We start from the raw sequence: 17,493 nt of genomic DNA, 5'->3' as shown, positions 1-17,493 counted from the left end.
TACTGGCAGCCTTAGCAAACTAATGCATGTGTGCAAGAGCTAGGCGACCACACAAGGAATCTACACCGTCTGACACCCTGCTCTACTCCAAAAAAGAAAATTAATAAAACGGGAAATAAAGTTTGCCACCAGCCTTTAATTCACTCCATAAAGCAGGACTTCCTACTCAGGAAGCGTTGGTAGGAGTGGGCCCTGATACAGCTTTGTGGGAGTGCAGTTTGACAGTAACTGTCGGTAAGAGGCCCATATCCCTGGGCACAGGAATTTCATTCACAGGGCTCAATCCTATATACTTGGTGGCATTAAATGCACAAAGATATTTAATTCAGCATTTTTCAATAACAGCCCAGATGTAGGAGAAAAAAAAAGGAGGTGGGAGACTTTAGGTCCTTTAGTAGTCATGACCCATCCGCAGAGAACAATGGACAAAGCTTAGCCATTCCTGGGCCAATCTCCATGCTAATGATGGAAAACTGTCCAAGCCTCACTATTAAGAAGGGGGAATAGCAAATTATACTTCACTAAGCGAAATGGGTAACAACTCGTGTTTTTAAAAATAGTAACAAGAAAAGCAAATTATACTTCACTAGGTATAACGCGGAACAATTCATGTTTTTAAAAAACAGGAACAAGGGGGGCACCTGCGTGGCTCAGTTAAGCGTGTGCCTTCTGCTCAGGTCCAATTCCAGGATCCTGGGATTGACTCCAGCATCACAGGCTCCCTGCTCAGTGGGAGCTTCTCAGTGGGAGTCTGCTTCTCCCTCTACCCTTCCCCACTGCTCATGATCTCTTTCTCTCTCAAATAAATAAATGAAATCTTTTTTAAAAAAAAACAAAAAAACAAAACAAAAAAAACTTTACAAGGGCTTGAGGATGGAGGGGAAGGGAAGGAGGCTTGACTCTGAAAGTGTAGCCCAAGGGAGATCTTTGTGGGAAAGGAGCAGTTCTGCATCCGGACTGTGGGAGTGGTCCCAGAAACCTACACAGGTGATCAAATGACACTGCGTTGTACTGATGTCGATTGCCTGATTTTGACATTGGGGGTGGAGGAGCAGAAAAAATTTTCCTTCTTCCTTTCTAAAAGGCTCTTTGGGGGTCTAATAATTAAATTGATAAAGACAGATTAACAGGAGAAACGTTGTATACATATGGAAGCCCTATAAAAATATAAGACTCAAAGAAGTGACCAAAGCAGGAAGCTTTTATACCTTTTAGACAAAGAAACAATACATTTGTGAAGAATGGCAAGACAAAGGGGTTTAGGCTTGGCATAGTAAATTAGTGAAGAAGTAACCACGGGTGTTTATACAACCTCCTCGGCTGTAAATTCCCTTTCTCTGGTGATAAGGATGCCTTCTACTCTCCGGTACAGAGAAGGGATCTTTCACAGGGGAGATTTATTTCCTGCTTTCAGGGAGACAAAGGAGGATCAGAGTAACCTTGCACGGGCTGTTTCTCAAGTAACTTTAATTCATAATAATCACTATGTCGATATCCTGGGGTGGCATATTCTATTCCCCTTCAGGGGAACTGCGCTAAGGATATAAGGGATCCTCTGCACTGTCTCTTCAACTTCCTACGAATCTGTGGTTATTTCAAAATGAAGACTTATAAATAGAAGCATGGAATAATAAAAGATTATGTAGAACACTGGAAAAGAGTAAAGTGATGATATGTGATATAAGTATAAATAACATATATAAATATACATGTGTGATATAAAAAGTGATGCATGTGTGTATGCACCCACGTGTGGATATGAGAGTCTATAAATGCAGAGGGAGCTGAGAGCACAGCCTGGATTGTTGACATTCCTTAGTCCGGGAAAGGAATGGAATCTGGGGAGAAAGGAAGAGGACTTACACTATACCTGTGTCAACTTTGGTACTGATAGAATATTTTACAACAGGGGCACCTGGGTGGCTCAGTGGGTTAAGCCTCTGCCTTTGGCCCAGGTCATGACCTCAGGGTCCTGGGATCGGGCCCCCACATCGGGCTCTCTGCTTATCAGGGAGCCTGCTTCTATCTCTCTCTCTCTGCCTACTTGTAGTCTGTCTGCCAGGAAAATAAATAAAATCTTTAAAAAAAAAAAAAAAAAGAATATTTTACAACAAAACATGTAGTATTTATATAACATTTAAAATTACTTTTAGGGATGCCTGGGTGGCTCAGTGGGTTAAGCCTCTGCCTTCGGCTCAGGTCATGATCTCAGGGTCCTGGGATCAAGCCCTGCATCGGGCTCTCTGCTCAGCAGGGAGCCTGCTTCCCCCTCTCTCTCTGCCTGCCTCTCTGCCTACTTGTGGTCTCTCTGTCTGTCCAATAAAAATAAATAAAATCTTTTAAAAAATAAAATAAAATTACTTTTAAAAAAAGACTTGTTCTTATGTAGAACATCCTTTGTCCATCTGGGAGGGGCAATACTGACTAAACCACTTTTGTCTTCCATTCTAGAATTCAAAATTAAAAAAGGTAAGAAGGGGTTTTGGTGGGGGATACCTGAAATTGAACAGTATCACTTTACACACCAGCTGTTTCGTGAACCACGGATTTTATCTGTCCCACAGGGAGGAGATTCAACACGATAGAGAAGGTACTGGGCAGAGAGGCCCCCAGGCTCATCATTAGCATGTAGGCCTCTCCCCCAGCCTCTGTGATCAGGAACTGCTTCCAGCTAAAGCTTCCCAGTGTGTTTAGGGAAGAAAGTGTTTGCTAAACAAAACAATACTATAAACAAGGAAAAAGAGAACTTGCTTTGATCTACGTTGGAAAAACTGAAGAAACTCCTGAAACCAATTGCCTACAAAGAAGAGTAGGGGGTCCGTGTAAGAGAAAAATATTACAATCACTCCCTTTCTCTTACAAATCAGCGCTGCCGGTGAAGAGGGTAGCGGGATGGAGGGGGCGAGTGTCCCACCCAGGAAAAACCTGCGTTGGCAGGACTGAGTCTACTCCACACAGACCTTACAGGAAGTCTCTCTTCTTCCTGCTCCCTTTGGCCTCGAAAGGCCGCAGAATGCGCCACTCCGCAATATTCCTCTTCCGCACACGAATTACTTTGAGCTGATCGTTTGGAGAAACTGCAGACACAGGAGAAGCTCTGAAAACAGAATTGAAGTCACCCTTTTGTGAGGAAAATAGACATTAAAAAGGGGGCCTGTACAGAAGAGTTTTTTTCCCAAAAAGAACTTGTTCTCCCAGGAGATTGATCAGAGAACTTTGTTTACCAAACATTTCCTCCACTCACTTTCCCGTGAGCTGCCTTCCCTGCCTCGAAGCGCCGCACCCCCATCCCTTTCCTTAGCTCAGCCTTAACTGTCTGGCTGCCTGTGGAGTCTCCTCTCTTTGTGGGGTTCCCATATGGTCGTCTTCTACATGCACAATTAAATGTCGGTGTTTTGGGGTTTTGTTGTTTTTTTTTTTCACCTGTTCATCTGTCTCCTGTCACAAGGGGGTCTCAGCCAAGAATTCAGAAGGACAGAGGGGAAATGACCTTTCCTGCCCTACAGTGTGCCCCTATCAGGGTCCCCACAGACCTGGCACCCCAGGTGTCCTCGTGGGCAGGGGGGAAAGGAGCCTGCCTCCTCTCCCCAGGGGACTTACCAGGAGTTTGGGACAACTCGGAGTGAGTGTGTCTTGGCCAGCCTTGTGCTTCTGCCACATATTTCTCTTGGGATGTTTGCTCGGGGAAAGGGTTATAGTCACTCAATCTGATGCTCAAGCCCATACGATCACCATCTTCACCCCCAACCCCATCACCGCCCCTTATCACAGCCCAGAACAGTCCTCCACACTTCTATGGGTAAGTCCAAAGGAAGGACCCCCAAACCCCCGTAAAATAATGCCAGCTTTGGGCTGTAACAACTTGATGCTGTATCACCTACTTTCTCACGACCTCAACAATCAGGACTGGCAAGAATTTCCCTTTCGCAAAATGGGACTTTTTAGGAGGAAAACACGGGAGCAGGTTCTGTCCCCTCCAATCCCTCTTCTCTTCTCTTTTTTTACGTGATTTCCCCCTAATGACTTGCTGCATCTTGTGGGAGGCTGAAAATCCTCAGAACAACTCCGATTAGTGAACCAAAAGATAGCTTTCCCTGGATGCACAGGACATCTTCACCAATAGGAGCTGAGATAGACAGGTGGCTGAGCTAGGGAAGGCCTGAGTATCAACTTTTCCAGAAAAACTGAGTAGCAACTCTTAGAAAGCCAGAACTACCATTTTTTAATAGACTTCTTCCAACTTTTTCTTTATAATCATTAAAAGATGTATTGAGCACCAACTGGATCTATGCCACATTGGTCCCTAAGGTGTGGCCTTTGCCCTTACAATTTCTTTTAATTAAGGTACAGTTCACATGCCATAAAATTCACTATGGCACCTCTAACTTCTAACTACGACTGTTACGCTAACCAGCTTGAACAATGAATTCAGTCATTGAGTTCCCCAAAGGTACACTTTGCAACCAAGACATTTTAAAGAAGATTAAAAACAGGTGCCTGGGTGGCTCAGAGGGTTGGGCCTCTGCCTTCAGCTCAGGTCATGATCTCAGGGTCCTGGGATCGAGTCCTGCATCAGGCTCTCTGCTCTGCAAGGAGCCTGCTTCCCCTGCCCCCCCCACCCCGTCTCTGTGTCTGCCTCTCTGCCCACTTGTGATCTCTGTCTGTCAAATAAATAAATAAAATCTTTTTTAAAAAAGAAGATTAAAAACAAGATACAATGAGTAAAGTCAGTGACAACTAAGACGGCACTGAAGCCTGCCGAGGCCTCCCCCAGCTGGCCCCTCTTCCTCCCAGCCTCATCTCGGGCCTCCTCCCAAGGTCTCCTGGCCTGCCCCACAGGCCTGCCCTTGGCTCCCTCCCCATCAAGACTTTCCTGCCTCAGGCTTTGCTCTGGGCATTGCCCCAGTTTCCTCCTGGACCTTTGCAAGGCCAGGGCCTTGCTCAAGTCACAGCCTAAATGTCCCCTCCTTGCTCTTTTAAGGTAAAGACCTCCGCTCTGGTGTCATTCTATCTCCCTCCCAACCCTTAGCACAACTTGTAATATCTTTTAATTTATTCATTTACACAGCTAGTCTCGGTCTTGGGCCCCCCAGAAACCAAGCTCCATGAAGGTACAAGTCTGTCTAGATCATTAACAGTACAGAGAAGGTCTTCAATAATTCAAACAACAAATGAACCTACTTTCAATGTTTTCCTAGCTAAGACTGACATAAAACGCTGGAGCTTTGATTACCCATTATCTGTGTTGCTAGAACAGACCCAGAATTGCTTTCTAAGAAAAGTGTTGGCCCTTCTTTCTCACATATACAACTACCACCCACCTCCACCGGGCAGGTGGGCCAGGCCTCAGCTCAGGCACAAGTCCTGCTCAGACTCCCCAGTTTGCTTGAAAGGAAGCACACCCTTCCCCCATCCCACTCTTCCTCAGAGGACAGAACATCAGACTTACTGCCGGCCTATAGTTAGCCGCGCTCACTTAGCTGCAAAAAACAGTACTGATGGGGGCGCCTGGGTAGCTCAGCGGGTTAAAGCCTCTGCCTTCGGCTCAGGTCATGATCTCAGGGTCCTGGAATGGAGCCCCGCATCGGGCTCTCTGCTCACTGGGGAGCCTGCCCCCGCCCCCGTCTCTCTGCCTGCCTCTCTACCTGCTTGTGATGTCTGTCAAACTAAATAAATAAAATCTTAAAAAAGAAAAAGAAAGAAAGAAAGAAAGAAACAGTACTGGTGGAGAACATGCCATCCTTCCTTTTCTTTAATTTTAAATGCAACCTTTGGAGTCCGCCAGACCCTTAGAAAGAATAATTGAACCATTTTTGCTTCCCATACAAAAGTTTGTACTAAACTATATTTTTTTTTTACCACATTGTTGACCTACATTGGAAGATGCTATGAGAAGCAACCTAGGAAGCTCATTATCACATATTATTATATATTCTATCCAAATGGTTTTGAAGATATTATTTGCTACATCGCACTAGGCTTCCTATTGAAGACCCACGGGAGAAATTCCTCATCTCTCGGTAGCAAGAATAGCCCTTCTCCGAACCACTGGTTAGTTCTTAAGCTTTTTCACGCTAGGAATCTTGTTCATTCCTGTGCTTTGGAGGCTAAGAAGCTCACAGCCACGCATTTGGGGTCCTATCTTGGGCACATTATATACTAACCTTACTTAGGCCTTTATCAGATGTTCCATACCCTTACTTTCTTTTGACCCCAATAACTTTACTCTTTTTTTTATCTTGTTAAACTAAACATATTAGAGGAGGTTTCATATCTTTTCTGGAACAAGGCAGGAAATCTACACAAATAGAGCTAGTATTTTGGCAGTCTGCTACCTTGTTACACAAAAACTGGGCTGTGGGGTGCACTGGGGTGGCCCGACTTAAAATACAGACCTGGTAGCAATCCCAAAGTTTATTTCTGAGGTTCCTAGGGTCACCCCCAGGACTGCTGAGACTCAACCCCAGAGAGAAGTCCACGGGATGATCTGCTGGAGGACATGTTCCATGCTGCCAGGAACAAAGAAAACACACAATGGCCTCCAACTTGAGCACCAAGCCAAACCCATTAGGTTGGATGCCATGAGTTGGAGCTGTTCCTTTGCAACAGAGCTGCTTCTTCCCCAGCAGCTTTGTTTCCAGTGTGCTCCAAGTGCGGACCAACCCTCTATTCCATTCATCAATGCCACAATCCCATCTCTTACCTCATTGCCCTCCAGAGCCCTTCTGGTCAAGTCCATTACCAACACACCCATAAAACCCTCAGCCTCTTCTCAGAACAGTTCCTTCTTATCCCTCCGGGAATCAGATGGCCTCTAATCATACCCCTTCCTTGAAGCCAAGACCACCATCTGAGAAAGGTCAGGGGTGCCATTCATATAGATGATAATGTGGTACAATGATCGTGCTATGTGACCATGAAGAAAGAATAATTGACCTGGCTGCAGTTTTTCCTTCTGCACTGCACATTCCACAGAGCCTGGAGATGCTGAAGCTCTTGGGGAAAGAGACTCCAACAAGAGACTTTACCATCCCTTGTGGCTTTTCACCTACTACCCTCCTGGTCACTCCCGCCCATGCACTGATGGCTTTTGGCATCTGTCATGCTCCCTTCCCCTTCTTGCCACTGTTATCATTATTCCTGGTGATTTCAACATCCACGTGGATGACCCATTCCACACGCCGACCGTCCCTTGGTTTCACAGCCTTGGCTTCCATCATCTTTTCCTTTACCAGATCAGAGCTTCAACACTGGAATCGTCACCAGTAGCGGTGCCAGATCAAATATTCTCAAAGTCAGACCTCCAGCTCTTTGACCGTCCTCTTTCCATTCACCTTCTCTAGCACTCTCTCTCTCCAGCCAAGGTAGTCATTGCGCCCACCATTTTTCCACAATCCAGAGCCCTCATTCTGTCCTCACGTCCTTATCCATCTACACCCCAGAGGCGGGTACTAGAAACACTCTCTTGCAAATAGTCTTAATGCTTTGGTTGCTCTTTCCTCCCACTGTGCTCACCTAGCAGAACCCAACCCTGTTTAACCCAAACATATGATGAAACATTTCCAGAGAAACTCACATGGCTGGGATGACTGGACTTGCTTCAGATTTTTATGACCACAAATACCAAATGTGCACGCAATGCTGACAGGCGTTCATCTACGCTTCCTGAATGATTGTGCTTTCCCATTCTCCGGAATTACATCAACCAAGTCAATCCAGGCCACAAGTGAGAATCTTTCCCCAGACTCTGGCTGGCCACCAATAATCACTCATATTTTGCAGGCCAGTGTGGAACCATGGCCCCTTGTGCATTTCTGGGGCTCCTTGGGGGCATCTCACATGTGCTCTTGTACAGTCTTCTCAACGTTATTCTCCTCACCCTCCTCTCACTGATATCCGCTTTCTAAAAACACACTTGAGGTGGCACCTCCCTGTGGCTGGCCACCGATAGGTTACCGTCCAAATAACACTGTAGTGGAAATGTATCTTGTCTGTGCAGGGGCCCTCCCCCCACCCCTGCAGAGCTGAGAGGGCTGTAGTCAGAGCGTCCACAGACACGACACTGGGCACTTGACCCGGACCCAGCCCATCAGGGAATCCTGTTCCCCAGCAACAATGGCTGGTCCAGGAATGGTCACTGACCCAAGCCCAGTGACTCGGAGTTCTTCTCTATAAATAATAATGAATATGCTACCCTGGAAAGATATACATCTGGAAAACTGGTAGCATGTTTCCTTAAAAGTAGGGGCAACCAAGGTGCCTGGGTGGCTCAGTCGGTTGGGTGACTGATTCCAGGGTCCTAGGATCAGGTCATGATCCCAGGGTCAGGATTGCAGGGTCCTAGGATCAAGCCCCGCATCGGAATCCCTGTTCAGTGGCGAGCCTGCTTCTCCCTCTCCCACTCGCCCTGCTTGTGCTGTCTGTCAAATAAATAAATATATAAATAATCTTTAAAAAGGGAAAAAAAAAAAAAAGTAGAGGAAAGCCTTTTTGAGGAGGCTTATAGCCAGAGAGATGGAGAACCCAAGTACCATCATGAAGGTCCTCGTCCATCCCTACCTGAAGATCCTTCCCTGGACTAGGCAAGTCATTAGTCCCCCTTGGTGCTCAAGCCAATTTCATGTAGGTTTCTTCTATTTGTAACCAAAACTGACTATAAGAGAGTTAGTTGTCCATACCAAGAATGCCATCACCTGGTGCTCTCAGCAATGCTCCCTTCCAGGAGCCAAGTTGGCCGAAGCTGCCTGGAGTTTTTACCATGCCCGAGACACACTGTTCCATGCAGGTGAGGAAAGGATACCCTGCGCACTGTACCACATATTGAAGTGCGACCTGCTGCCCAGAAGCTCACCAGTTCCTACACCCTCTGCCAGCAGCCCCGCACTGTACAGGTGACACCAAGTTCTGGAACCTGAAATGCAGGCAGATATGCAAGGCATGAGCCTGCCTTCCTCCTCGATCCAGGCTTTCTCTGAGCTCCACTACAAATATCTCTCCTCCCTCCCCGTCCAATCGATAGCCCTCTTCCCCCCTTTTGTCACACATGCGCAGACACACCTAAACACCAGGTTTGGTTCAGTCCGCGCGTGCATGCACATGCACGCGCGCGCGCGCGCACACACACACACACACACACACACTTCTAAGTTTAAAGTAATGAAGAACCACCAAGGGAGAGGATTGTAAAATGTTTTGATGGGAAGGGTCAAGAGGAAGGAGATCCTTGCAAAGAAAATGAAGAGAAGAATAAATATAATAACTTGAATGACTTTTACAAGACTTAGAAAGGGCATTAAGTTCTTCTTGTCAAATGCCAGACCAAAAAAAAAAAAAAAAAATTTCTAACCACTATTTAAAAACATTGCCAAACTGTAATTTCCTATGATTGAATTCAACATCTAAGTGGTTTCTGGCTGGTACCATTTTTATGGACTTGCCCCTTGGATCGCCAAGCCTGCAGGGGGAACAGCCATGATCATACAGAATGACCTCCCTCCCACCCCCTGACCACAGACCAGAAGCCTCTATCCCAAGAATTTGGAATGAAAGCTAAGAGAGGCAGCACAGCCCAAGCAGGGTGGGCGTGGGGGAGTTATAAATGGCAGGCGCTGTTGGCAACTCCTGGAGACAGTGCTAGAGACGGGTTGCTGGCTCTTGTTCATGCTGAAGCCCAGTCACATCTCTGATTATGGATTCTGTCAAAGACCCCCACAGTCGCCCAAAGAATTCTACTTGCTGAAACCAGATCAAATGGATTTTGTTACTTGCAGCCAAAAGAGGATTAATTTAAAATGACATCTAATGAGCCAAATAAGATCGTTAGAGGAATTTGAAATGAGAAGAGCAAAGGATCATTAGTTAATTAATCAATCAATTAAGCAGGAATCTGTGTTTTCAAGGGAGGAGAGGTTGCTGGAGGCTGGGTGACAGAGGAGGGACCATGGGTGCAGACTTCTCCCCAAAAACTAATCATCTCAAGGTGACAGAAGGAGCAATCCCTTTGAGAAAGAAAACCAGCAAAGACGAATGTCTTGGGAACATGCAGAAAGGAGCCAATCTTTAAAATTGAGACTTGAGAAGAAATCAATAGATTTGTAATAAGTAACCTGCTACTAAGAAAGCAAAGACTCAAATCAATTTCAGTTGACCCTGTACCTACACATCTGCCAGGGGTCACACAAGTCCAGTCGACAGCACTGTCCCAGACGGGGTCTCCCACACCTACAGCTCAGAAGCCTGTTTCCAAATATTGCACTTGTTCAATGAGATAATGTTGCACAGCTAAGAACACTTTTCCTGAGAGAAGCCCATGAAGCAGCAGAAGAGAAGATATTTTGCAAAGTTGCAATCACTCCTCCACTGCAAAGGAAAGAAAGCACCACTTAATCTTCATCACCCAATTATCTCATTGAACAAGTAAAAGACAAGAGAGAGGAGGAAACTAATGAAAGAAGCAGTTTTTTCTCCTCCTCCTCTTTCTTCTCCTTCTGCTCTTCCTCCTTCTCCTTCTTCTTCTTCTTAAGGTTTATTTGAGAGGGAGGAGGAGAGAGAGCAGGAGTGGGGGAGGGGGAGAGGGACAGGGTCCTTAAGCAGACTCCACGCTGAGCACAGAGCTCAACAGCTCAACGCAGGGCTTGATCCCAAGACCTTGAGATCAGGACATGAGCCAAAACCAAGAGTCAGTTGCTTAACTGACTTTGTCACCCAAGTGCCCCAAAGAGAAGAAATTTATTAAAACAAAAAATTACCAATGCCCAGAAATCTGACCCCATAGTTCCTGAGCGTAAAGCCTTTCTGTGACTTCCTGTCCCCTATGGATGGAGTCCAAGGTCTGTGTGGCCCTTACCACTTTGCCACCTTCCTCTGTCACCACCCTAACCTTACAATTTTCTAGAGACTGAGTTCTCTAGAAAAGACCAGCACCATTAAATGCTCAAGGTTCTCCAGGTCACCACAATGATCCATCTCTATTCTCTGTGGTCAGCCTCCAGCTCATATCCTAGATTCGTTTTTTGTTTTGTTTTGTTTTGCTTGGGGGAGGGGGTCGCTGTTCTTCTCACTTCAAATTCCTCTACAAATCAACTTTGCCTCTTTCAATGTATCTTCTAATTAACACTCTCTGTGCTGCAACTCATAAAAATTGCTTTGGCTCCCTCCAGAAGACAGAATCCACTGTTCACTATTCAGGTGAGGGTAGTGCCCTCTCCAACCCCAGCTGGCTCATGCACCTGCTTCAGGTCTTCAGCCCTCGGATAATGGGTCTATCCAGGAAACCTTCACGGCGCTGCTGGGTCAGGCGCTCCTCCGCGCTCCCACTGTGCTCTGCACAGTTAGACTGTGGGCTCCTTGAGGACAGGACACGGACTATGGAGCCCTGTGTCAGAACTCTGCATGGCTGGCCTTGGGAATTTGATACATGTCTGCTAGACACATGTATGAATTATCGAGAAGGTAAATTCTTGCTGGTGACCTATGTAATGGTTATTAATCATTGCCAAAAACATTTTTTTTAAATTGTCGAACAGTTGTTCTTGGCCCGTGGAATCCTGTTTCTCAGCCATCAGTATCAGTCAACTTCATAACACATTCACCTGCCTCCAAAGTCTCTGGAACCTTCCCTCCAACAAAGCAGATTTTCCGTTTGAATTTAGGGTTGCTCCACTCACCAGCATTATGTCACTCTGGAGTGTAAGGCCACACTCATTACTGTGGACTGGATGTTATCTGGTGACATGAACACTTAATTAGAAACTATTTCATATGTTTCTGATTTCAGCATGTTCTTCTTGAAAGACCAAATGGCAATTATTTAAATAACAGTAATAAACACCTTGTACAGAACCACACTTAAGTAGCTGGGATTGGGCTAAGCATCGCACACGTATGATCTCACTTCATCCTCCTGGTAACCTTGAGGAATTATGGTCATTTTATAATGGGGGAACTGGTGTCCAGAGAGGTTAAGTTATTTGTTCAACATGACGCAGATGGTAAGTGGCCAAGCCCACAACCAAGGCTATCAGATTCTAAATCACCCACAGGTCACATCCGTGCACACCTCCAAAAATGATGGACAGCATGGATGCGATGAACACCCAGAGGGTGGTGAGAAAACTAGCTAAGGACAAGAGACAGTGTTTCATTATGTTCCCACACAACTTTTTTGTTGCCCGAAGAATATTCGTTTCTTTCATTGTTCTCTTGTTATGTGTCATAAAGCTGGAAACTGGAGCCCAAGGCTAGGAGTGATGGAGAGAGCATTATTCCTTACTTCTCCACTGGAATTTGGCATAAAACCATATATCTAAGACCACATTGGAATCTCTTGAAAGCAATAAGTTTGCAAACTACATTACCAGCAGCAAAGCAAACCACCTTGGGGTTCATGAGGTTTGCGTTCTCCAAGACTTGAACGTAACTGTAAATCACCGAAATATATGAGGATAAGGAAGGCCCCTCAAGGCTCCCTCTGGACAGAGTAGACAGGGGCAGTGTTCTCTGCCACCCCCTGGGCCTCCTCCGGATACAGCAATGCTCTAACAAGTATCCAGTGAAACTTCCATCCAGACTGAATGGCAAAATGGTCAAAAAGCAAGCACATCTGGGTCTGAGCATGGAGTCTGCTCGACTGGTTCTCACCAGGGTACATTTCTCCACTGGGCCAGGGAAAAAAGTCCTAAAGGTGCTGAGCGCAGGTGTTTTAAATGGATGGAAAGAATATATCAAAATTTAATGGTGGAAAATAAGTCAGCTCCTATTTTTCTTCCAGAAACAAGTCTCGATGGTAAGGCCTTGAATGTGCCACACACCGAAAAATATTGCCACTCAAGGACTCGCACCTGAGGTCTAAGAGTTCTCTCCATCTTTGACTTTCCATCTCTGTAAGTGACAGGCAATGTGGTTTACTTGTAGAATTTCGCTGCAGATTGCTTGAGGAAAGTTGACTGGAAAGAAATCTATTGAAAAAAGACAAATGTACTGTGAAAGGCAAGTACATCCATGAGAGGAAATGTCCACGTTCCACGGAACTACAGAAGATTTTTTAAAATGGTAGATGTGAAGCAAGGCAGGGCTGGAAATATTACTTATATTACGCCTTGTCTAATTAATCTTGAGAACCAAAGTGAGTTCAAGGTGAGAAAGCAGAGCTGTTCCAGGCCTCACCACTGACGTGTCAATTAACAGGAACTTTCTTCTCTATTTCCTGCAGAGGTGCCATTATTGTCTTACTATAGGTACCATGGAATGAATGACTCTTCAACAAAGAACGTCGCCATCGTATGGGTTCCCACATTAATGTCCTCTCCTCTTGTGTCCCATTTACACATAACCCTAGAGGCAGAATACAGACTGCTGGTTGCCAGGAGCAGAGCGGAGGAGAGAACAGAGAGGAACTATTTATTGGGCATGACGGCTCCTTGTGGGGTGCGGGAAATGTTTGAGACTTGATAGAAGTGGCGATCGCACAACGTTGTGAACATACTAAATGTCACTGAATTTTTCACATTGAAATGCCTCATTTTATGTCCTGTGGATTTCACTTCAATAAAAAAAAAATCTGGAATAAGAAAAAAGCATTTATTTTATGTCCTTTTAAAAAATGCCAATGGAGGGGCGCCTGGGTGGCTCAGTGGGTTAAAGCCTCTGCCTTCGGCTCAGGTCATGATCCCAGGGTCCTGGGATCCAGCACCACATGGGGCTCTCTGCTCAGGGGGGAGCCTGCTTCCGCCCCCCACCCCCGCCTGCCTCTCTGCCTACTTGTGATCTCTGTCAAATAAATAAATAAAATCTTTTTTTTTAAAATGCCAATGGAAATGTTAATACTAAAAGTAAGAGTTAGAACTGTGTGATAAATGCTTCTAATAAAAACAAAATTATGAGAGCAGGCGTCCTGTCCTCCACAGCACTGAAGAGTGATGCATAAAATCTTTGAGATGGGTCATAATCTTTTGAGGAGAAATGGATTCAATCAAAGAACTGTGGGTTTTGTTGAGTGGGGGACTCTCCCAGCCACAGTGGTCTATCCACCACCCCCAGGCCAAAAAAAAAAAAAAAAAAAAATGCAAATGAGGACGACCCTCAAGGTTCTTACTTTAAGGGTGTGGTTTGTTAGGTCTGCCTGGTTTTGAACCCTTTGGGGGTGGGAGAGCAAAGCTGTCCGCCCCCACCTGATGGAAGCACTGTACTCTGAGGCAGTCACCTGCTCATCTGAAGGCATCAACCTGTCCCCATACTCAGAGGCCAACCTCCCAACAGAGAGAGACAGACCCAAGTTTTGTTCAGGTTTGTTTGTTTTTTGTTTTTTTTTAAGATTTATTTATTTGAGAGAGAGAGAGAGCGCGCATGTGTGAGAGAGCACACGGGTTGGGGAGGGGCCGGGGGAAAGGGAGAAAGACTCCTCAAGCTGACCCCTGCTAACCCCAGTGCCCAACATGGGGCTCAATCCCACGACCCCAAATCATGACCTGAGCCAAAACCAAGAGTCACATACTCAACCGACAGCCACCCAGGTGCCCCTGAGGCAGACCTGAATTTTAGCCAAATCAGGGAAGGTGAGGACACTAGAAAGTTCACTTGTGTTGTTTCAGTCTCCACGAGATTTGCCTCATAGCTTGCCCACGCAAAACCCTAATCTGAGAAAAGATTAACCTAACTGGAGTTTGAGCCTTTCCCAGGAGTGGGAATCGTAAACGGCTCAGGCTGGAATGTCTCGTCCAGGACTTGTGAGGTTATCTGCCCGAGACCCCTGCCCTCCCCACTAAGAGAAAGTGACTTCCCCCGAAATAATCCTTCTCTTTTATGAATAACTTCCTTATGCCACCTCATTTCTGCCTACAAAAACCTTCTATGTTGTACCCGTCCTCAGAGCATGCTTCCGTGGGTTAGGCGGGGTGCTGCCTGATTCGTAGAGTTGAATAAAGCCATTTAGATCTTTACATTTACTTGGTTGAATTTTTGTCTTGTTTTTTTTTTTAAAGATTTTTTAATTTATTTACTTGACAGACAGAGATCACAAGTAGGCAGAGAAGCAGGCAGAGAGAGAGGAGGAAGCAGGCTCCCTGCTGAGCAGAGAGCTCATGACCTGGGATCATGACCTGAGCCAAAGGCAGAGGCTTTAACCCACTGAGCCACCCAGGCGCCCCTGAATTTTTGTTTTTTAACAAAAGCTACTATAATGAGTAATCTATCCATTTGGAATCCCCGGCCATTTCTCCCACCCCTTCTGTCCTCAGAAAGTAATACCCTAGAATGTGAAACTGCCCTCAGCTAGACCCCAGAACCCGACCTTTACAGCTCACCTGCTTGTAACCACCGACCTTTGCCCCACAACTTTCCTTCCAGCTTATCTCTTAACTCTCCCAAAAGACCTGAGGGGCATAACATCCCAGGATGGAAACCCAAACTACCCTCCCCAGTAAGAACTGCCCCAACAAAGAGCTCTGGTGGGCCCAGACCACCCAGACCAGTTGGAACTCAACCCCCAACTCACACCCCCACAGATGGACCATGGAGCCACCAGAATGACCAAGTTACCTTTACCTCATTATAGTACTAAAATCTCCACCCAAGGAGAAACGCCCACCTCATTTACATAACATATGATGTATCTGTAGTTCTGTTTCCTCCTGGCACACCTGCACCCTTACATCGGCTTCTACATACAGTGATAAGGCTCCCCTATCTAACTCTTCAACCTCACCCCAAATAAAAGGGACCTGTTCACCCTGCTTGGGAGTCACAGCTTTGGAAGTTATCCCCCCCCCCCCCCCCCGCACAATCCCCTTCTGTGCTGCAAATAAAAGGAAACTTCACAACTCACCCCGTGCAGTCCCTCTCCGTGACTCACTACGGAGCAAACGCATGGTAGTCCAGTTACAAAACTGCTTGACTCGTGAAATGATTTATGGAAACATGAACAGAACTCTGCTGACCATCATCAGAAAGGCATGGAATTGGCCTAAGCGAGGTCAAAGCTGAATCACGGACAGAAACAGTGAGTGCCTTTCCCAGTGCAATTCTTCCCACTGGGATGATCTAGGCGCGGCACCTAACACACCACCGTCCCTTTCACCTACTCTTTCCAAGCTGAAAACGTGCACAGGACAGTGGCTGGAAAACACACACATCCAAGCACCCACAGAAAGGAATCCATGAGCTATTACGCCACCCGGTTGGAAGCCGGCACTGAATGCAAACCTGAACGCCACATTTGTGTGGCATCTTCATTTAGAAATTCCTGCATACTGCAGGGGACACAATCTCATTTGTCAGTGTTGACAAGAGAACATACGTGCTTATCCTCAAAATGACTGTACCTGGGGGCTCCTTTTCAACGATGCAGGGCTCCGCAATGCATACACTGGGAACAGTTTGGGGGTTTCCAACCAAATCTCCTAGCATTAGCTCCCTTGAGAAGAAGGGAGGAAATGAACTAAGAAAATAAATATTTATACATCAAATTGATAACTAGAAAATCAGTAAACCCTAAAGATTGGATACCATTCTATTTGTCTTCCTCCCCTCACTCTAGAATTTTCTGCACATCTTTGTGGAGGAAGCAGGGAGGGAACCCCTTAAAATAGTAAATTGCTGACAGTCCATCTCTACTTGGCTCAAGCCATGACCAGCACAGCATTCCTCTGTTTACGTATCTCCATTCATGTCACATAATACCAGAACAACAGGGTTTTGCGCTGAGATTCTCAACCAGAGATGGACCACCTGAGTTTGTGAGCTCTCTGGAATTTTTACAAGATGTTGTGTTCACCTGCAACATCTAAAGGAAGGGTCGAAAATTTCCCTGGGCTCTCAGAGAGAGCCGGGACCCCAAAACCCTATGAACTCTTTATTTTAAAAGGCTCCCCCAAGAGAGAGATTGAATGACTGAGCAGAACCTCATTTTGATTCAGCCCTAGAGTTGCCATCATCTTCACCGTATTCAGAGTTTCCCTGCAAGGTTTGTTCAACCCATTTTTGTTATGCCTACCACGTGCCAGAATGAAAGGCAGGGCGGAAAACCACTGCAAAACTTGAAGCCAGAAAATGGCACATAGACACTACACGAGAGAACTCACAATGCAAAACCAGATCAGATACATTTTTCAAGACAATGCTTGCTCGGGGTCAGCGATGCCGGAAGTCGACCTGTCCCACTTGAAATTTGAATTCAGATAAACCTCAGCTGAAATGAACCTCTTAAACTCTGCCGCCTTCCCGGAGTATAACCCACACAGGTAGGTAAATCACTGTGAAAGGTACAATTTAAAATCATGTCCCATGTCGGCAGGTATTCCCAAAGAGAAACTAAGTCATTAACATGTTGTAGTTTCCTAAGATTCAGTCCTACCTACAATTTTTTTGCACAAGCTACTGTTGGTTTGTCTCCCACGATTCCAGGAGAAACTAGTTTTGTCCTCCAGAAACTGCTCAAACTAGATTCTGTCTCATCTCACACAAACCCAGGAGGCACAAGTCACAGGCATGTTAACATTA

The 17,493-nt window shown here is 45.8% G+C and overlaps 1 protein-coding gene across 1 annotated transcript in view; it reads right to left on the bottom strand.

The window, feature by feature from the left end:
• The window catches only part of LOC309859554 (uncharacterized protein), a 367,688-nt gene that overhangs the window by 297,724 nt on the left and 52,471 nt on the right, over positions 1–17,493 (bottom strand). The window contains exon 2 of the mRNA XM_082720310.1: positions 2,961–3,097. The gene's annotated coding sequence lies outside the window, so the exon portion shown is untranslated. The remainder of the gene's footprint in view (positions 1–2,960; positions 3,098–17,493) is intronic.

Source organism: Mustela nivalis (genome assembly GCF_964662115.1).
Source record: "Mustela nivalis genome assembly, chromosome: 2".
NCBI classification, from domain to species: Eukaryota; Metazoa; Chordata; class Mammalia; order Carnivora; family Mustelidae; genus Mustela; species Mustela nivalis.
This window is presented reverse-complemented; position numbering and strand designations above follow the sequence as displayed.